Below are 23077 nucleotides of genomic sequence, written 5' to 3'. Positions count from 1 at the left end.
GAAGCTTCCAACTCTTGAGACCCCAAAGGCTTCTGATGCAACTGAAAATAAAAACCCAGAAACCTGGATCTGAGAGCGCTGGCCAGACCCATTCAGATTGCTTCCATTGTTCCAACTTTTTTTTTTAAATCCCAATGCCTCACAAGTTGTTCTCTTAAGTCATCTTCAGTTGCTAGTTCAGCACCTCTGCCTTATAACCTCTCTTCAAAAAGAAAAGGACAAAATAACGTTATAAAGTGATAGCACTGTTACAACAGAAAGTACTTGTTTTTTTCAAAAGAAAAATACAAGTGTCATATGGAACTCCAAGAGTAACCATCATGTGAAACGTCGACGTGTGCGCAGGTGAGAAGCTATTGTTGAAATATTTTAAATTCTAAGTGTTGACTCAATTGTTACTCTAGTAAGAGAAAAACGGCAAAGGGACATACCTGTCCATCGTCGCTTTGATAAAATGAGCAACATGTTGTAAAATCTTTTTGTTTTGCAATCAAGACAATTGCAAGAATGCCAAATTTCAAATCATCACAAAGGTTTTTCATCAACTAAATCTTGTTGAGATTCTGAATTTCGTCCTTGACAAAGCTATCTCAGATATACAGGTAGTCCTCAGCTGTATCTAACTTAAGTACTGCCTGAGAGACAGGTTGTCAAAGCTGTGTCTTGCACTCAAATTTCCCCTTTAATGATGTGGAGGTGCCGGCATTGGACTGGGGTGTACAAAGTTAAAAAAAAAATCACACTACACCAGTTATAGTCCAACAGGTTTATCTGGAAGCACTTTAATGACATTACCACCCTGCCCAACACTCTTCTCTCCATATCTGTGCTTGCAAATATTCTTCCACATGCTTTCTTTCTTTCATATTGGAAATACTTAACATGGAGACATTTTCAAAGCCATTTAAGTTGTACAATGGTTTGAAAGACAGGATTAAGCACCTCAGGCGTAGGAACTGCAGCTTTGATTTTAGCTGCATTTAGAAACTGCCTTTTTTTTCCCAGAAGGAAACGAAATGGATACAATTTCAGTCAATAGATACACTGAGGAACCACACACGTGCTTAAATACATATAAACTTCATGGCACGGTGGCACAGTGGTTAACACTGCTGCCTCATAGCGCCAGAGACCCAGGTTCAATTCCCACCTGAGGCGACTGTCTGTGTGAAGTTTGCACATTCTCCCAGTGTCTGCGTGGGTTTCCTCCGGGTGCTCCGGTTTCCTTCCACAATCCAAAGATGTGCAGGTCAGGTGGATTGGCCATGCTAAATTGCCCGTAGTGTTAGGTGAAGGGGTAAATGTAGGGGAATGGGTCTGGGTGGGTTGCGCTTCAGCGGGTCAGTGTGGACTTGTTGGGCTGAAGGGCCTGTTTCCACACTAAGTAATCTAATCTAATCTAAACTGCAATTGTGGCAAATGGATCCTATTGGCTAATTCTTGTGCAATACTCTTCTTACATTTCCAAATAAATCTGTAGATATCACAAACTTATAGTTGTGTGCTAAATCCCATAGGACTGATTAGTGCCAAATAATATTTATGCTACAGAAATGCTGAGCAATTATCATAGAATCCAGTGCCACCAATGTACAGATCACCACTGACCATCTTGCACTTAACTTGCAACAATGGCATGGGAGGGTGGAAAGAGACACATAATAGCAGGACAGCCAGAGTCCAATGCACTCTTTAATCCCCAAAAAAATACTTCTGGCAGTTGGTGCAAGTGCAACCGAGACGCTTTTACATTGAGTTTGGGCAGGCAGAGGCAGTGTGTGTGCAGCAGAAACCATTAGGTTGAGCAGCAAGTTGTCAGGAGGCTGAAAGACTGAGTTGAGAAAGTTTCAAACTTTACTATGATACTGGTCTTGTCTGCTTTGACAGGCTCCCTACCAGGTAACTCCTTTTTATTGCGGCAGAGCATGTGGAGGAGAATCTGATTTGTGTTAGGTGAAGGGCCAATTACTGTGCATGAGAGAATAGGAGAGGGGGGTTGGTTATTGCGTGTGTGCGCGCGTGTGTGCACGTATGCGTGTGTTTTTGTGTGTGAGAGTGTGAGTGAGAGAGAAGGGAAGAGGGGCTGGTTGCTGTGCGAGTGAGAGAGTGGGAGAAGGGAAGAGGGGCTGGTTACTGTGCAGTGGATGCTTCTCTGAATCATGTCACCAGCAGATAACATGGTCAAAAGCTAAGAGTTCTTTAAAAAGAAACATTTTTACTCACTATTTTAAAATGCAGATTTTCATATTTATGTTAAGTATCAATGTTGATCCATAACATAAAAACTATAAAAATATGCACGCTGCATTACTACACAGGATGCTTCTTAGCAGACCTCTGAGGTCACACTTATTTTGAAGTATTAAAATCATAACATAATACAGCTTAAGAAGCACTGCAGCAACTCGTAACAAATTGTTCTTCCATAGACAGCAATGTTCGGATAAACCCAAGTACTCTGGGCACTTCCCCTTATCTACAATATTCTAGGTCGAAGCTGAATTGAGCAAAAAAAACCTTGCTCACAAACACTGCCTTTTGCATTGTCATTAATTAAAAAGAGGAGAGACTGCTTTAAGCGCATTTACTTCAGTCATCCACCTTCAGCAGTTAACCCGGACCAGCCATCTGTTATTTGAATGGACCCTTCTAAAAAGAAAGTGAATACTTGACTTTCATCTGTGCCTCCCAAGTGAAATATCCCACTGTGCTCAACAACTTACTACAACTGCTGACAGCAGACAGAACCATAACACATGGTTTGAGAGGTCTTACCACAGTGTGCGTAAGCTGACTGCCACATTGCCTGTCCTTAGCCTGATAAGCTATAAAGCACTTGAAAGTGGAAAGCCATCCTAATATCCAACTTGCAGAAGTATAAATCCTTCTTTTAAAAAAAAATTGGGAGACAAATTTTAGCCATGCTTTCGCCAAAGTCAAGTCAATGGGTTGAATGTTTAATTCTAGTGTCCTTTTAGTTTTTTTCCCCTCGGCATTTGCAACTTGCTTTCCTTCCCCTACACCCACCTCCCATCCACATTTTCTTCCAGAGTGGAAAAACCCATCCAAGATCATGTAAAACGTTGGTTCAGATCCTGTTTAGCAGAAGTGCACACAGGACTTAGAGATATATATTTGTATTTACTAGTTTTGAAGGTGCTTTATAGATGCAAATGTTTGTGGTAGCAACCTTTCAGAAGTGGAATGCCAGTGTTCTCGAGGTAACCTTTTCCACGAAGGGAATGCAGCCATCAAAAGCAAGATTTTAGCCTCCACAGCAATGAATGTTATTGCCTTAATGCTCACTGTTCTGTACAAAGACAAATTGGGCTGGCAAGAAAGTAAGTCAGCACACAACTCACAAAAAGGATATGGTTATTTTTACTCAGTACATACATGGATCTCATAAACTGGCCTTTGGATAAGTTGCAGTCAGCATCCTGTTTATACAGTGGAGTCAGTAATGTGGCTTAGAGAAAAATCAAAACAAATTCCTCTACTGAGTCGAGGTCGATTTTAGGTTAGGAGAAGCTTATACTTGAAGCTGCTTTTTATTCCATTACTAAATGTTTCCAAACGTTTGAATGACAAATAGCGTAGGTGACAGTCAGCTCATCATTAGGATGGGAATTCTTTCCAACATGGAGACTTCCTCATACAGCTGCATGAGAGGTTTTAGACACATTATAACAGCAGAGAAGAAACAAAATAGATGGAAAAACTGACTCAATGTGATTTATTTATTCACAGGATGGTGCATTGCTGGCTGGGCACAAAGTTGCTTTGTGAATGGAGTGATGAACTACCTTCTTAAACCGCTGTAGTTCTGAAGTGAAGAGACACGCAGAGTGCAGTTTGAAAGGGAGATCAAGAATTTTGACTCAGTAACAATTAAGGAACGGTGATATCGTACCATTTACAGGGTCTTGGGATGGTGAGTGGCTTGGAGGAGAACTTCCAGTTGGTGGTGTTCCCATATTGTGTTGATCTTTGTTCTTCTAGGTGTAAAAGGTCATTGGGAAAAAGTGAAAACTGCAGATGCTGGAGTTCAGAGTCGAGAGTGTGGTGCTGGAAAAGCACAGGTGGGTCAGGCAGCATCTGAGAAGCAGGAGAAATCAACATTTTGGGCATAAGCCCTTCATCAGCAAAGGGCTGATTGGTTAAAGAACAGACAATCCAAGTATCTTCTCAGTGTTCCTTTCTCTGCTCAAAAGAGTGAGTAGTGTTTGTGCTACCAGATCTCAAAACTTTCAGCCGGCCACTTATCAGAAAGAAATTGGGACATTTTAGCTACTTTAAAAGAAAACATTGCCTGGTTTCTTCAATTCTCCTTTTGGCAAGACACCCTTATTACTATTATACCAGTCATTGACTGTCCCTCGAGAATAATATCTACTCAGAAAATGAGAGTTTCTGTCACAGGTTCACATATGACTGAACAAGCCGAGTGTTGACTAACTGATCTCTGGAGACAAGGCTGTGTGCTCCTGAAGGGAGAATTCTGTTCCTTTTTCTTTCCTTTCTGCCTCATCGATTAAGGTTTTCAAACTCGACGAGTGATGTAGCTTAATGAACATTTTGTAACTATTTGGAGCAACTGGTAGCGCATCCTTGCTGATTATTATTATTCATGTTGCCATGCTTCAAGGCGAGCTTTGAATCCTCCATGGAACACTGGTGTCATTTTAAAAACCTAGGACCTGGTTAGGAGGCACAGTTTTCAGTCAAGCAGAATCAGTGGTCTGTCCATCAGACTCAAAAAGACGACAAACATTTGAGAAACACTTCTCCCATTGAATGCTGTGGATACGAAAGATGCTTTGCTGATGGAATTTCTCTAGACACCCATCTGACGTTGATACATCATCATCAGCAACAGCAGCAGCAGGCCCTCAAAGATAAGGATGACTCTCCCACTCTCAGAGTGAGTCCATTCGTGGCCGTACTGACCAATATGGCTACTGCAGGCTTCAACATTGGGGCAGGTGGGGCATTGGCGTGGCACTGCACTCCTTTCACCGTTTTCACCTGGCTTCCATCTTCTTTCCCCCCGACGGCAAGTCTCGAGGTGCTCGATGCCTGCTCGGATACTCTTCCTCCACTTCAAGTGACCTTGGGCCAGTGATTCCCAGGTATCTGTGGGAATGCTGCACCTCGCCAGTGAGACCTTGAGGGTATCACTGAACAGGCCTGGTTACCAGAGTGGTCATGACAAGACTATTGTTGACTTTGTTGTCAAACATTTGTTACGGTTATTTGCAGAAGGCTGAAATTACATATTTGATCTGGTGTCGGTCTTGCAAATCTGGTGCAAGGTGAGTAATGACACCATAGTCTGCAGATCATAGATATCTATTAAGACCAGCTCAGTTTGGTATGAAGGACTTGTCACAAAAGTAATAGAAGTTTAAGTGCTTTCCATCTGGGCAGTATTTAATACTCAAACCAGAGGCAGTTGATCTTTGATTAGGTGAATTGCCACCAGCAGTGTTTTTGTAAATATTATGGGAAGTAACAGAGTTTCATTTGCCTCAAATCCAGACTTTGAAGGAGTCTGTTTCAGATCTCCCACTCATGACAATTGCTGTCATGTTATCATGAAGCATTGAGAAAAAGTTTCTTGGGTGTCCAAAACATTAGAGCACAATCCACAAAGCCTCACAAGTTACCGAGTGAAGTGCTTAGGTCACTTCAACGCAAGGAAGAGTTCCTGGTCTTGTTTTCAACATTTTACTTGCACTTGTCTAGTAAAGACCATGGTGGAAGGTCCTCTGAACCAGTACCATATGAACAAATTCTGCATCACATGGCCTCTGAATAACTGGTAGTTTTTACACGGGATGGTCTTTCTGATTGAGCACAAATAAGGCCAGAAGAACTAAGAGCAGGAGTAAGTCATTTGACTCCTCAAGCCTGCACCACAATTCGATCCAACATTCCTCATCCACTTTCCTGTATTTTCCCAATAATCCTCGATTCCCCTATTGATCTATTTACCTCAGGTCATTAAGAAACAAGGGCTCTGCTCCACAGCTTACTGTGGCAAGGAATTCCAAAGACTCTCAACCCTCAGAAAAAAATTCTCCTTATCTCATTCTTAAATTGGTACCCTTTTATTCTAAGGCTATGCCCTCTGGGCCTAGATTATGAGTGGAAACATCCTCTCTGCATTTATCCGACAGTCCCTTACGAATCCTATGTGCATGAGACCATCTCATTCTTCTCAACTCCAACTATACTGTCACACACAGGACACTTAGAGCCAACAAAAGATTTCTATCCAGGCCTTGCAGAATTTTAACATGTTCTGGTTTGCACAGTTTGGCAAGTTGCACACAGGAAAACGAAAACATTGTTACTTAAGAAAAGCTAGCAATTTTGTTACTTTCCAACATCTTACTCAACTTGCGTCTTATACTAACTCCAAGTTAGAAATAAGGGGACTATAGATATGCACATTGCAAATAAATATACAGTAATTTAATTGAGATCTATAAACCAATTATTTGAATACAAATTGATGAGGTAAATCAGATATTTCAATCATGAATTATCTAAATTCACACAATGGAATGTTCAATTTAATACTATTAGCGCTTGACAATTAATTTGTTCAGAAAGCTTGAAGGTAAGTTTTTTTTTATGTCGTGTTTAATTAAACCATCTGATTAAAAAATGTACAATTGGATTTTGTTCATCAATCAGCACAGTCATCAGAAGGAACCTCATCTGCACAGAAGATCAAAGTTCAATTCACAAATTCATAAATAAATGGATTGTAGTGGAAGTGGTTAACTAGAAGACAGTGATACACTCAAAATTGCCCACAACAGGATTTGAGAATATGTGCATTAAGCAAAGTTCTTGGGAAGAGCTTACATTGTCTGCCAGGTCTTGCATCATTGCCTGAGCCAGAGTCAAAAATCAAGCCTGAGATGGCTTTCTGCTTTCAATCACTATCTGACATGGAAAACTGACCATCAAAATTTACCAACTGCAAAGACTAGAGGTCTTCTCTTCTCACATTGGGTTTCCATATTGCGTACAAATTACATCCTACCATTTAAAAAGCTGGCTTTCCATTGAAAAATCTGGCGTGCTTCTTACTGGGTCCTGCTCACTTCCTGCATCTGTTACCATTAACAGAAGATGTAACTTCCTGCTTTCCACCCATCAAAATTGTAGTGTGCATGTTTCCATGGTGCAGGGTTGGAAGTCAATGTGAGATTGGGATGCTATCCTTGGAATTGAAAAATAAACACTAGCCAATAGAGAGAAAGGAAAAGAGGCCACAAAAAAAGCCTGCATTTGGAAATATTAGCCTCTCATTTCATTTTAAACATTCCAAGAATGTTGGAAAACCTACATCAGAATTTTCTGGCTTTTAGATTAGATTAGATTCCCTACAGTTTGGAAACAGGCCCTTCGGCCCAACAAGTCCACACCGACCCTCCGAAGAGTAACCCAATCCAAACTTATTTCCCTCTGACTAATGCACGTAATACTATGAGCAATTTAGAATGGCCAATTCACCTGACCTGCACATCTTTGGACTATGGGAAGAACCCAGAGGAAACCTACACTGGCACCGGGAGAATGTGCAAACTCCACACAGAGAGTGACCTGAGGCTGGAATCGAACCTGAATCCCTGGCGCCGTGAGGGAGCAGTGCTAAACACTGAGCCACCGTGCTGCCCTTTTAATTCATCCCGAGTCAAATCCAGTTTACATTGGCGATTGTTTGCTGCCATAACAATTCTGATTTATTGCTGGTGCCGAGACTATGTCGACATCCTCACAGCTTTTTCTCTTTAGCGTTGCTGCTTTTTGTTCTGGTCCTGTCATATAGAGGGCTTCCTGCTACATCGCCACTGTCTTCTCTGTGCTGTGGCTCTGACAGCGCACAGAATTGCACCTCGAAACTAAAATCCAAATCTCTCCCCTCAACAAGCTCATTCATGGCCGTATGCGAATAAAGAAATCTGAGCAAGTTAACTCTCTTGGCAAAAGCGAAGTGGAATCTTGTTGAGGGGTTCAGGGCTAAGGTCTCACCTCACTGAGAGCCAGAGGACAGTAGCTCTTGCACTCACCAGTGCCACTGGGGAGGCCACGGATGCTGTCAGAAAGTCAGCTTCCAGAGTCGCAGGATCACAGGACAATCCTGGCTATATTTAACGCATGACAAGTTTCATATAAAAATGGGTTGCAGAGATTAAGGAGAGCAGGGGTTTCAAAGCAAAGGCAGAGGCTTGCCTCTCAGCACATTCACGCCCTCAATCAGGCACCAAGTCCTCACATAATGATGACTGACCATGGCCTTTCCCCCTGAGAAGATAATTCTGCCAGTGCCAGTTTCCCACCACAAAATCTGCATGTCTAACCCAGAGGGCAGGTTTCAGGGAGACTGAAAGGGTTGGTTCACGGGCAGCCATACAATCCAAATCCACAGTATTCACAAGGTTTTAAAAAAAGATGTTTGCAGTCCCACACGGGACACTAAATTCAAAACCAAATCTGACCAAATCAATAAGAGAAACATACAGCACCCAGCTTATGTGAATCTTTATTCTGAAGTGGCCCAACAGCACATGTATCTCTCTACTGCTTGATTTACTTGTAGAAACATCTCTCAGCTGCTTTTTGACAACAGTCCAACATTGGATGTAGCCAACTGGGAATTTCTGTCAGACAGACCAGATAACGGAAGTCTGATTTTAAAAAGTCAGTCTCTTTTCCCCATTAGCTTGCGTTATGATGTGCAGGCTTTAATTAATAAGGGCAAGTTCCACCGAGAATTTTAGGCATCTTCTGCTCCAAACTTCTTTTCCAGTTTGGAACTTGGCAAAAAAGACAACAATTTTATATTCCACTGATGTAAAAAACAGCAACAAAAATGAAACAATTAATCTTTCCTATCATAGTATTCTTTCTAGGCTGGGTATGAATTGGCCAACTGATCGTTACCTCAATTTAGCTCTTGATTTTGAAGCTTTCCACAAACTTTAAAACCAAATGATTTCACAAAGGAGTTTGGTGCCGTAAAAAAAAGTTCCATTCGCTCTTGGAAATACTAGTGTCTCAACATTCCAAGAATGGCTGAAAAATAATGTTGAATCATCATTTCTTTGTTTTTTCAGGAAGTTAAATTCCTGTGTTAATATTTAAGTAGCAACCCCAAAACAGGTTGGGTGTGCCATCTGTATCCAGTGCTATGAACAATGAATGTTAATTCTGACAGTTTAATCTTATCACAATCTGACTTTACAAACTATGTCATGTTTGGTCTTCTGCTGTGAGAGAATATTTAATGTCAGATGAACAGAAAATGTTAACTTTAAGAAATATCTCACTTTGGCTTCATCATACCACAAAGCTGAAAGATAGAGCAAGGCCATGTAATATTATATGACTTCCCTATGACATCACCTTCCATGATTACATATATACCACATTAATCCTAACCCTATGGCATTTCTCAAAATTAGACAACACCTTGTATGACACAGTTAAAAATCTCACAACACCAGGTTATAGTCCAACAGGTTTAATTGGAAGCACACGAGCTTTCGGAGCGATGCTCCTTCATCAGGTGATAGTATGACATAAGCAAGCAACATGAATGACCAAAAACAAAAATTTGTCACTTTCAATTCCATTCAAGTTCACTTTGAATACCTTAAAGAGCAAAGTGACTCTGAGGCACAACCCAGGTGTGGCATTTTATAAAATCTGAACATTTCCCTACTCTTTGTCATGCAAACATAACACTTTAAACTTCTGATTGTGCTTCTTGTATGACATTATGACAAAACTCAAAACTGCCCCTTCAATCATAAAGACATCATATCTTATGTATTCCTTTTCAGCCAAAGCAATGCTTCCCAAATCATTTTTAATCTAACCCCGTTTTGAGGCTTGAAAAGTAACATGCCCGAGAATAAATACGAATATAGCAGCATTGCAACATTCAGCATATTAAGAAAAGTTTGCATGTCATAGATAATCTCTGATTTTAATGTATTTTGTAAAAATCTTTATTCTCTCCTATCGGAAGAATGTTGTGAAACTGAAAGGGTTCAGAAAAGATTAACAAGAATGTTGCCAGTATAGGAGGGTTTGAGCTACAGGGAGAGGCTGAATAGGCTGGGGCTGTTTGCCCTGAAGCATCGGAGGCTGAGGCGTGACCTTAGAAGTTTACAAAATCATGAGGGGCATGGATAAGGTAAACAGGCAATGTCTTTTCCCTGGAGTGGGGGGAGGGGGGGGGGGGGGGGGGGAGGGGGTCCAGAACTAGACAGCATAGGTTTAGGGTGAAAAGGGAAAAATTTAAAAAGGGACCTAAAGGGCAACCTTTTCACACAGACAGTGGTGCTTGTATGGAATGAGCTTCCAGAGGAAGTGGTGGAAACAGGTACAATTAAAACATTTAAAAGGCATCTGGATGGGTATATGAATAGAAAGAGTTTAGACGGATATGGGCTAAGTGCTGGCAAATGGGACTAGATTAGTTTAGGATATCTGGTTGGCATGGATGAATTGGACCAAAGAGTCTGTTTCCATGCTGAAAATCTCTATGACTGTATAGGGTTTCAGGCTAGTTCTCAATTAGATTAGATTAGATTAGATTACTTACAGTGTGGAAACAGGCCCTTCGGCCCAACAAGTCCACACCGACCCGCCGAAGCGTAACCCTCCCATTCCCGCACATTTACCCCTTTACCTAACACTACAGGCAATTTAGCATGGCCAATTCACCTGACCTGCACATCTTTGGACTGTGGGAGGAAACCGGAGCACCCGAAGGAAACCCACGCAGACACGGGGAGAATGTGCAAACTCCACACAGTCAGTCGCCTGAGTCGGGAATTGAACCCGGGTCTCTGGCGCTGTGAGGCAGCAGTGCTAACCACTGTGCCATTGTGCCGCCCCTTCTTCCCTCACAAACCCCATCAAGTCACCCCAGCCAAGTAGAGTGCAAGTTTCGGGTAACAAGGTACCTGGAGAAGTGTCATTGTAAAGTCTGAAACTCTCCCTTCACAGCTCAGTTGCATCACATCCTAGTTTTGCCTCTCACAGATCTGACAAACTGTATCTCACTGCACTCAATGACAACACCAACATCTAGGCCTGCTCAGCATTTGTGGCACATTGAATTTTATGCAGCAATTTGCAATATTCATCCTCACACCACACCAGATAAACCTCTTCTCGTGACTCTCTCCCAAAAGTCAACTCAATGCGACTGCCCTCACTCAGTTCCACGACATCAATCAGAAGCTGAAGTATTTCTCCAACACTGGCTTCTCTTTCCAACATCCCTGTCACAAAGATCTAGCTTTGGTCTCATTATCTTCATCATTTATGTCCTACACCTTGGCAACATCACAAAAAGCTTTATAGCCAGCTTCCCAACCCAAGTCAACAGTACCCAATTCTGTTTCTCAAATCAAATCACATATGGGTTAGAGAAGCACTTCCAGGTCAAGCTGTTCCTGTGCATCTACTGTCCCAAACTATTTGCTTGCAGAGGTTGGGGCTTTGGAAGGTGCTGTCAATGGAGACTGGGCGATTTGTTGCAATGCATCCTGTAGGTGGGAAATCACTGCTGCCATTGTGTACTGGTTATGAAGGGATGAAGGGCTTTTGCCCGAAACATCGATTTTCCTGCACCTCGGATGCTACCTGACCTGCTGTGCTTTTCCAGCACCACTCAAATCCAGACTCTGATTTCCAGCATCTGCAGTACCCACTTTTGCCTGGTTATGAAGGGAGTGAACCAAAAGTGATAGGTGGAGTGACTAATCAATCAGGCTGCATTGTCTTAAATGATGTCAGGACTCAGTGTCATTGGAGCTGCCTTCAGAGGAAGGTATTCCTCTGATTTATGTCTTGTAGATGGTAGGCAGACCTTGGGAAGTCAGGAGATGAGTTACTCACTGCAGAATGCCCAGCTTCTGACCTGGTCTTGTACACACATCATTTATTTAACTTATCTGAATTGAAGAGTTCTATGCATATGGAAAAGCCATTGGGCTGATGATGGCACTTGCCTGATGATATCTGTTTGACCAATTAATTCACTCACTACATTGTTTTCGGAGCTCAAAATTAAGAAAGAAATACATTTCTCTGTATCTAGTCAGATACTGCCTAATCGAAAACAAAAGACATTATATGGAAACCTTGTTCTAAATCTGAACTTCTACCTCCTGTACCAGGAGTAGCTATTTCATCTTCCAACATCTACTGCCTGCCACCAAGTACTCTTGGTAGTAATAATACCTAGACAAGAACTGCTGAAGGCAACCCACTGCAAAAATGGAACAGGTTTTTAATCACAGTTTAAAAGCCACCAAAATCAAAAAATATAGACAGGCTTTCCTCATAACTGCTGTCCCACCAGACCAGTCACCTGATAAGTCCAAAGCAATTGACTGAATAATGTAAAATCTGAAACAAATTATCACTTATTTGGCACACTCATCAATTGTGATCTGTATACTGTAATATCCATTCATTGTGAGGCTAAAATTTTGGTCAAGCCCATCAATATAATTTCTCATTGGCAACGAAGTTAGAAATCACTCTCTTCGGCACCAACTAAGTTAAATACAAAGATAACACATTGTTTCCCTAGTTACAAACACATTGTTTCCCTGGTTACAAACACATTGTTTCCCTGGTTACAGCCATCAAGTACCTATAAAGCACTATTTAAATGTAAAAGCACTTTAATTTTAAACAGTCTCTCAGCCTAAAACTTAGTCAGATTTTACTTTCAGCTCTGCTTTATTAATGCACTGCTTTGCTTATGAAAACAGCATCATATTGATTTGAGGCACAGATTTCAGCAAAAGATCAGTCCAAAGACTTGTAATATCTAACATTTTCTCAATGGAAATCAAAATAAACTTTACTCTGTTCAGCAAATAACAATCTGATGTTGCATTTCATACACTTACAATGTGGCATTCAGGTGTAAGTATCACGTTTGCAACACTTTTTTTAAAAAAAGCAGTGATTAAAATTATATAGGCAATTCTGAGAGAATACTAAGTACACAAGAAACGTCATTCAAATCCAAGCCATTTTGAAGGGCCCTAATGGTTTTACTTCAACTTCCCTGATCATTGGGTTGCTGTCATCATCCATCACCTGATATGCACTGCAATGCCGAAGACAGCAGAGGAAGCAGACACAATGGGAACTTACAACAACGAATGGCATAAAATCGTAAGAAAACAAAAATTGCAGGGCTTTAGGAAAAGAGCAGAGGGCTATGAAGTATTGGATAGTTCTTTCAAAGAGTCACCTCTGACACAGTGGGCTGAATGGCTTGCTTCTGTGCTGTTTAAACATTACATTCTTAATATCTGATTAAATTCATTTGCTTATCACTCCGAACTTACTTTCCTGGTTTAAACCAGGAAACACATTATTTACATTCGCAGCATTTAATCAAACTCAGATCTTCTCCTTATGCTGATTCTTTCAAGACTATGGCAGTTTCAGCAGTTCGCAGTTTGACAGCAAAACTTAAAAAAAACTATCACACGGGCAAGATCCGGCTTCAAGTCCTACCTGTCCCGGTGGTGGGACAGACCACAGCCCAAGAGTTTGACTGAAATGACCATAAAACCTACTTACACGCTCCACCTTCATTTCACTGCTCCTTTCCCGCTTTTAACTCAACCCTCGCCAGCACTTCTAGGCTCACTCCAAGCTTTGCATACACCCATTCCGTCTGTCCCCTAGAGAGCAGACAAATCAATCTCCTCTTTGCGCTATTCATTTCACAGAGACAGTCGCCTTCCTCCCCTTCAACTCCCCAAATTAACAAGCGCCCACTCTCACCCCAAGATCTGGGGAATTAAATTACATATTTAGTTATTCATCTGGGTCACGACCTGAATACATTCCAAACTGAAAGTTTACATTAGTCTCCGCCAAAACATCGCTGCTCCTTTCGGTTTAATCCAGAACTCTGGAGTACTTCCTGAGTTCTTAACGCTTCTCCCGTCAGAAGGGGTTATTTTGAACTTGGAAACCCACACGCGTCTATTCAGATATTGTATCTAACCCAGCACAGTTACAACGGAGGAGGAGATACAGCGGATAACCCACCTCTTACTCCCCTTGTGGAATATCTCGAATCCCGTTAGTTCACACAAAAAAAGTGACCAATTTTTAAACGTAAACCCACCTTTAAACACCCACCCAGGGAAACTTCACAGTCATTCCTGTCTGACGTATAGAGTAAAATGTTTCCTTCCCAGATGTAAACATGCTCATTAGAAATTAAAACTACACAGAATTTTCTTTTTGTTTAAAAAAACATTTCGTCCAAATTAATTCCCCTTCAAAAAAAATCCTTATTGACTTTTGAATACTTGACAGATTACAGATCAGAGGCAAAGAACTCATGTTTATTCCCATCTGCCTGGGATAAATAACCTGATTCATCGTATTAAGAGAATCAGCAAACAAAAAAAAACTACAAGGAAAAGGCCTTCTTCAAAAAGCAAATCCTTCCAAGCCCCAGCGCACTGTTAAATCCCACTGCCTTTCCCCCCCTTCCCCGCACAGTGTTATGCCAACACTGAGGAAGCCCGGGCCCGGATTGGAGTTAACGGTAAAGCAGATGGGGGTGGATAATGATGATGTCTAAAGCTGCCGACCGCTATTTCCTGGGAGGAGCGGCAGCAGCAGCAAGAAGCAGCAGGGCCGGCTCCAGACAGCTCCAGCTTGGCTTGCAGTGTTCATCCCTGCCCGCGGAGCGGAGTAAAAGCAGCGACATATACACACACACACAGAGTACAGACCTGCCACTCCGGGTCAGGGAGGCTCCGGGCTCTGCTCGGCTACTCGAGGTCGCTTTCTCTCCCTGTTTGGTTGAAGAATGTTTTCTGTGTATGTGAATATGCACATTAGACGGAGGATCCACTGGTATTTGATCGCGTCAGGCAGTATTTGGCGGAAACAGGAACTCCGAGAGGGCTGTATGTGTGTGTGAGGGATCACAGATCAGCTCCAAGGGACCTTCTGTGTAACGGGAGAGGCAGTGATACAGCAGGCTGCCCGAGTGTAAGTGAGCAGAGAGAGAGAGCGCTCAGGCGTGCTCTCCCGTCTCCCAGGCACACACAGACTGTGCGCATGTCTCCCACCAACCCCCCTCCTCCTCTTTCCAATCCTGCTCCACGGCAGGAATCACATGGGGGGCTGCCCGCTGAGAATTTACACCACTATCTGTTAGAAATCCCGTCCCGTTCTGCTCCTTACTTACTGTTTCAGGCTCCGTAAACATGTTTCACTGGTTGTGCAACTCCCAGGAAGGAATATCATTAATCTATCCATTTGAGAAGCTGAACAAGAGATGACTTCGCAGGGAAAGTGAAACGTGCGAAGTCGTTAGCATTTCCAGCATATTTATTCTGAACACTTTTATTTTGCTGTTGAAGCATATCGTGAAGTCTATTTAACTCCAGCCAAGCGCCCCATTAGGCTGCAGTAAATGATCCACTGTTTATGCTTCTAATATCAATATTCTAATATGAATTTACATTGCTGGAAAAGGCGAAAAAGACTTGTGGCTGGGTTACCTATTTTTTAAACTCAATCTATGAAGCACGGTTCAGAAGAACTGGTTTCATCATTGTAATAAAACAGCAGTGTGATTATTTTGGTAATATACATTCAAGATGTTATTCATATTAAACAAGCAAAATAAAATTTATTGCTTATCCTTCAATTTGATATGATACTCTTCATTGATTTTTCAATGACATTAATGCATTAATAATTTACTTTGAACCTATCATACAAGATTTAAAAGGGAACAATTCCTGATCATCTGTTGTTGGTCTCTTCCACTAATTAAAAAGAAAATATTTTCATTGTGATGAGCTACAGTCCTTTGCAAGATCAGAATTCCCAGTTAAGAAAATAAGTCCTATCAATCCCCAATAAACACCCTTTAATTGATTACATATTCAGGACATGCATACCACACTTGCTGTTCTTTCTGGTGGGTGAACTGTATGCATTAAAGTGGTACCAAACTGAATATTTAGATTCAAATCTATGATAATACATTTGCTTTCACAAGTCATTATCATTAAGTCTAATGTACTGTAACCACACTGCAATTATTATGTATTCCCTTAATATAAATCTGTTAATAATTCATGGCAGTGGAACAGTTGCACTTTATTTGATAAAGGGACACAATATTTGCAATCAATTTGTTGGAGTAAAGCATTTGTTTTGTTAGAAACGTGCAGTTGCGCGTACTCACGATAATGAGTCTTAAAAGCAGATGCATGAGTGGATTACAATGCAAATGCTCTGATGGTTCTCAGTACAACCTTGAATACGTTACCCAGCTAAAGTATCAAAAATCCCATTTATTCAGGAAAATGTTTTGTTATTTTTAATGTGTGCAGCGAAATGATTGGATTACTTTTTTATAATTCTATATTCTGATGTTTCATCTTCATCAGTCAAGAACAACGCTATAATTTATCTATGTAACAGCTTATACAATTACAATGTTATCTGTTATCTGTTACCTTCCATGTGTTTACAACACAGTTTAAATAACCATACACTAAAACTGCAACAATAGAATTGCAGTATCACTGAACAACAATTATGTTTCTGTAATGAACTCATCCAATCCCACACATAGGGACTAGGTAGGTTTGAGTTCTGGTTCCGTTTTTGGTGCCAAAAAAAAGCACTATCCTGAGCATCGAATCGAATGTGTAAAGGATTAGTCTCTGTTTGATAGTAGCATCATAGAGAGGAACTGTGTCAAATGCACAGCACTTACCCCCACAATTTGGCATGGAAAATGTAAATTATGAAGAGGATGCCAATGAGAAAGCAATTTGCACCACATTTACAAGTGACAAGAAAGTGAGCTTGTGATCTCGAAAATGTAATTTATCTTTGTATTCAAATGCAGAAGTTTGAGTAGGATCTCATTTTTAAAGAAATGCGTATTCATTCACAGACAACGGAACAGCAAATGGGGCTGTGGAAACAGCTTTGGAATAAGTGGCATAGTGCCCAATATAAATATTCTGCTTTTGGTGATTATTTATTGAGACTGATGTCATAACAAGGCTATAAACATCTCACATTAATGCTACTTTCTCCTACATCTATTATTTATGCAAATTGCTGAAACATGTTAGAAAACAACAGCTCTTGCAGTCTATGAGGCATCAAGCACTGGTGATTATTGTTTGATTTCTGTTATGTTGCAAATTCTGATGCTCGGGTTTGTGTGAGGATTTAGCATTATTATTTACAATAAAAATAATTAATCACTTTTTAAGCAACCAATAAAATTATACAAGAGCCTGGAAAATGTGGCAGGATGTTAGTTAAATGATATAATGCCAGAGAATCGCCAACTCATATTCATGTTATAATGAAATTCTCATTCCATGTGCAGCCTGAATTTCTTGATGAACCACCAATGAGTCTATTGTGCTTCATGTGTATCACATGAATATGTACTCCACACAATCTTCAGAGGTGACAAAACATCAAGCTTCTGCTGAACTTCAGATGTCACTCAGACTTTGCACTCCTATTGCCCATACAGAAATTTCAAAATCAGTAGATCAGATTGCTTGCAAAACAAAAGATTGAAATGCTTGTCAAATCATTAAGTTGGAACAACTTCATACGCAAATTCATTTCACAAAAAAAGCAATTGATTCACAGAATAAATTATGTAGAAAGACCATTGAAAGGGACAATTAATAAGTTCAAGGAATAATTAGATGTGTTTCCAATGATATGCAGTTGTGCAATGTGTGACTAGTAGAGTGGCACAGGAGCCATAATGCTTAACAATATATGTCAATGTCTTGGATGATGGAAGTCGATGTGCTGTGGTTAAGTTTGCAGGAGACACAAAAATAGATGAGAAGTAATGAGGAAGGTACAAGGTAATTACAAGTGGAACATAGGCATGTTAAATGAGTGGGCAAAGTCTTGGCAGATGGAATGTCATGTTAGAAGATGTGTGGTGATGCCCTTTGGCAGGAAAAATAGAAGAGGTGAATGTTATTTAAAGAGGGAAAGACTGCAGAAAGCTGCAGAATAGAAGGACTTGGAGGGGATCGTAGTGCATGAATCCCAAAAAGGTGACATCCAAGTTCAGCAAGTAATAGAGAAGGCAAATGAAGAGTCGACCTTTATTTCAAAGGAAATGATGTGTAAAAATAGGGAAGTCTTGCTAAAACTAGTCAAGGCACTGGTATAAGCACACCTGGAATTTTGTGAACTGTTTTGATCCCCTTATCTAAGGAAAGCTACACTGGAATTTCAGACAGCCCATATAAGGTTCACCCAGTTCATAGAAAAGCTAAACAGGTCTGGCAGCATCTGTGGAGAGAAATCAGGGTTAACATTTCGGGTTGAGTGACCTTTCCTCTGCCAGACCTGCTGAGCTTTTCCTTTTTGTTTCTGATTTACAGCATCCACAGTTTTTAAAAAAAATTCACTCAATTCATCCTGGGTTAGGGAGGGATTGTCTTATGAAGAGAAGTTAAGTAGGTTGGTTTTGTATTCATCAGAGCTTAAGAGTGAGAAGAGTCCTTACTGAAATGTAAGATTCTTAAGGGGGTGGACAAAGTAGATATGGAGAGATTGTTTCCCCTTGTGGGAGAGTCTAGGAGCAGAGGCCAGAATCTCAGAGTATGGAGTCACCCATTGAATACAGAGAAGTGGAGGAATTTCTTCTATAAGAAGGTGGTGAATCTGTGGGGTTGTTTTACAAAGGACTGTTGAGACTTGGTTGCTCACAATATTCAAGGCTGATGTAGACTAACCTCTAATTGTTAAGAGAATCAAGGGTTATGAAGAAAATGCAGGATAGTCAAGTTGAAAATTATCAGATCCACCATAATCTCAAAGAATGGCAGAGTGGCCTCAAGGGGCCAATGGCCTACTTATGGTCCTACATTTTATGGTCATAAAGGAAAGACTTGTATAATCTTGTATTTTTGCTGATACTGAAAATGTTTTCATTTTTATGGTGTTTGAAATTAGTATTGTATTTGAGTTTTGTACCACACTCCCACAGTATTCCATTTGTAATCACTCAATTTTTAAAGAGATGCACTCTGCAATTGAATATATTAATAGCATTTTCAGTTAGCAGTTTCTTGGTACATGAATAGGGTTCTGATTTTGGAATGATCCTTTTTCCTGGTTGTTTACCTGGTATAAAAGACTATCTGCGTTTTCAAGAAACTTAATCCTTGAAATGGCTTTTTCTGGAGTCAGATCTTCTTTGGACTTTAATAAATCTGATAAACACACATAAGCCTACAACAATTCTGTCCCTTATGAATTCCGAGGTTTACATCCGTCATAGGCACATTTCTCAATGAAACTCTTCTATTAAGTTTTGTTTTTTTTCAAGAATTTTATCAGTTCTGAGATTGAAGTAATTGTCAAAAGCTTCCAATACTCCTTGAAAAGTATCTGTTGTTTCTTTTACTCCTCAATGACATATAATGTCACTTGTTACGCTCTCAGTTGTGTGTAGAAGTGGATATACTTGTTCAGTTTTGAATTTAGTATCTAAATTGAAAGTGATTTAGAAGATTTCCAAGTTTGCATTCTATTTGGCCCTTCTGTAGAATTAATTCTTCTTGGCAATATTATTGCTGATGTCATGTCTGTTAAACATGATTAAGTAATTTTGCTTAGAAAAAAACCTTGTATTTCATATAATTGCAGTACTTCTGCTAATGCCCTGGAAAGTAGTTTCCCACATTTAGCACCTAAAATGGAGAAGTCCCATGTTGTCATGATTAAAACAGAAGATTGCTGCTTTTTGTGGCTAAAGTGAAGGACCTTTTTTTTGCAGTTCCACTGTATGAATTCCACCGTACATGATTTCAATATGATTCTTACTTTAAACACTGTTTCACTGGATGATTGCCATTCTTTGCTGTTTCAATAAATGATTCCTGACTTTATCAAAGCTCCTATGAAACATTTCCTGCCTTATCTGCAACCTGAAAAAATGTCTCCCAGACTTCCTGTCCCTTTTCGATTGGGTCTGCTCAAGCTTTTAACAGCCCACATTATGGCTTCAATGGTTGGCTTTGCAAAGGCCCTGGTGTCTTAACATCAGATTCATAGTTCTTTCATGGATCTCTAATTCTATTTCTGTTGCTGTTGCTACCCACATGATGGCAGTCCTCATTCTAGTCCAGCCTGGGACACTCTGCCATTTCATTGTTTCCCCTGACACACCAGGAATTTCCTGCTGTACTCACTGAGTTTCAATTTTCTGCTCACTTACTGACTCAGGATTACTCCCACAGACCACCAACCTGCAATGCAACCTGTATCTGTTTCAGAGTTACTAATTCTCCTTCTCCATGGGGTTGCTAAATCTATTGTTGCAGCATGTCTCTTACCAATGCTTTCACTATTCACTGGACTGATCTGTTTTTTTGAATATTACCACAAGCGTTTCTGTATAAACATTATTTGACATTATCTTACGACAAATATCAGAAATAAAGATTCACTACTTTGACCTAACAACAACCTTATAGATAGGAGGAAGTGAGGACTGCAGATTGCAGATCGAGAGAGTGGTGCACAGCAGGTCAGGCAGGATCCGAGGAACAGGAGAATCAACATTTCGGGCAAAAGCCCTTCATCAGGAATGAGGCTTGAGCAAGGAGGAGAACTTCTTCAAGGTAGGCATCCTTGGAAGAGGCTTTGCAGTAAGGTTAAAATCAACTGGGAGAAAGTGAGGACTGTGGATGCTGGAGATCAGAGACGAGAGTGTGGTGCTGGAAAAGCACAGCAGGTCAGGCAGCATCAGAGGAGCAGGAGAATCGACATTTCAGACAAGATCCTTTCATCAGGAATAAGACCATATTCCTGATGAAGGGCTTTTGCCCAAAATGATGATTCACTTGCTCCTCGGATGCTGCCTGACCTGCTGTGCTTTTCCAGCACCACACTCTCGAAACAACAGATACCCAAACCCTTGTGAAGGAGGGGTTACCCTGTTTCTACTTTCCAGTTCCTTGTTCAGTTAGCAGGGTTGCAATTGGTTACTGGCTGTCGAAGAAATTTTCCAGACTCAGACCTGGGCATTGACAAATTCTATTGCATGATAACATGGGGAGCTCACCTTTCCTAATCATGGTGAGGTGCTATTCAAAAGTGCTCCCAATCGCCGTGGATTTATATATTACAACAGATGCCAAGCTGACAGTTTCTCAGGACTGTACATAACAAGCTATTGTTTTCAGATTCTGGGTCAATACATACCCCAAATGTTACATTTACCCATTGATAACATCTGGCTGGGTTGCAGTTTTGCTAAATAGGTGTCTGTAGATAAACAGTTCAGGAGTTATGTGGGAAAAGCAGAAGTTATGTTCCAGAAAGCTAGACGCCACCCAGGGCAAGGGGTTTTAAGCTAGGCGAGAGCAATATCATGACTGAGTAAATGGCTGTAAACAAGCAGGCCAGCAAAAACAGCTTCCACAATCCCTCCTTTTTGATCATAAGATCAAAGCAACAGGTCAGGGTCTCCTGCAAAAGGGGGAATGTAGCCGGAGCCTGGAGGATCGTCTGGTGGGGGTAGTGGCTCAGAATCTGAAGGATAGTCCCCAGGGTCCGATATGTCAGAACCAACAGTTTCTGGCTCCAGGGGTTCAGTGAGGAGGAACTGGGAAGTTAATAGGGCTGAGGGCAGTAACAGTGAGCCAAAGGGCGCATAGCACCACTTAAGGCAGGCAACAAGAACTGAACTGATAACATAAATGATGACATGTTCCATGGGGCCCTGTAGGAGGGCCTGTGCCCAGAGACTGAATCATCCACCCATTCAACTCCACAGATCCCAAGGGGAGCTGGTGTTCTGGAACTTGGAGGCAGCCTTTCGAGTGTGATCGGTGAGGTTGGTAATGTTCTCATTGGAGTCGGGAATATAGATGCAACATTCAGGGCCACTGAGCGCACAGGTGTCCCCTTTCTTGCCTAGTAGGTAATCTAAAGCCAATCTGCTTTGGAGGGTGACTGTGCAAATGGTGACTACGTCCAAACTAAGTTGGTCAAGGACTGAGTCCAATTTTCTGACCTGCCTTGCCAGTCGAGCAGTCCCATAAGATGGGAAGAGAATGGAAACGAACCGCTCAGTTTCCATTATAGCTCCCTTAGTGTGAGGCCAAGCCCGTTGGGACAGGGAGGAATGAGAGTGGTAATTGAAGGGGATCACATATGCTACATAGCAACTACCAGCCCAGGAGGCTGGCAGCCAGGGGTAGACCTTGTGGTCCCAAATGAAATAGATGCCATTATAAGTTCTCAAGTAATTGATCTGAGTTCCAGTCAAAGAGTGGAGAAAGTGATATTCTTGGTAGTCTTGTAGTGAACTTCAAGGTTAAGGATACTCCCAGAGGATGTAGATAATGAGCAGGGAATGGATACATTTACTGGTTCCAGCATTCCACCCTGACTTGTGGTTGCTTTTCAAGCAGATGGTTCCCATGGGTGTACTCTTTAATGTGGTATTAGTGAGGAACAGGTGTATGCAAGAGGTTGGAACCAATCCTTATATTTTCCATATTATAATCAACTTATCATTGTGTACTTTCTAATAGTCGATACGATGGCGCCATGTTTCACAGTGACCGTATGAGGCAGAAGCGATGTGACTAGCCCTGCGTCATTGGAGTGCCGTGCCCATAGTGATGGTGGCATATTATTGAGCAATAAGGGGCTCAATATCATAGGAAGGGGAGGGCGACAGGGTCTGTGGATGAGGGAAAACAACGCAAGCAAAACTCCTCCTGCCCTAAGCAGGCAATCTGCATGGAGTAGGGATCCACAGGGTCCAGGGGTTGAAATCCTGAAGAAGGGCTCATGCCCGAAACGTCGATTCTCCTGCTCCTTGGTTGCTGCCTGACCTGCTGCGCTTTTCCAGCAACACATTTTTCAGCTCTGATCTCCAGCATCTGCAGTCCTCACTTTCTCCTTGAAATCCTTTCGGCAGACTGCAGAGTTTGTGTACCATGGG

General features: G+C 41.3%; 1 protein-coding gene across 11 annotated transcripts in view; it reads right to left on the bottom strand.

Annotated features, from left to right (window-relative positions):
* Positions 1 to 15573, bottom strand: part of LOC122553704 (alpha-(1,6)-fucosyltransferase) — a 747121-nt gene extending 731548 nt beyond the window's left edge. For 7 of the 11 annotated variants that reach the window (XM_043697905.1, XM_043697906.1, XM_043697904.1 and 4 more), the window contains exon 1: positions 14823 to 15280. The gene's annotated coding sequence lies outside the window, so the exon portion shown is untranslated. Of the gene's footprint in view, positions 1 to 14822 lie in introns of all 11 variants that reach the window. The other 4 variants (XR_006312793.1, XM_043697917.1, XM_043697919.1 and 1 more) reach the window with 4 other exon arrangements.
* Positions 15574 to 23077: the final 7504 nt, after the last annotated feature.

Source organism: Chiloscyllium plagiosum, chromosome 10 (genome assembly GCF_004010195.1).
Source record: "Chiloscyllium plagiosum isolate BGI_BamShark_2017 chromosome 10, ASM401019v2, whole genome shotgun sequence".
NCBI classification, from domain to species: Eukaryota; Metazoa; Chordata; class Chondrichthyes; order Orectolobiformes; family Hemiscylliidae; genus Chiloscyllium; species Chiloscyllium plagiosum.
The sequence above is the reverse complement of the archived record's forward strand: the minus strand, read 5'-3'. Positions and strand labels throughout refer to the sequence as shown.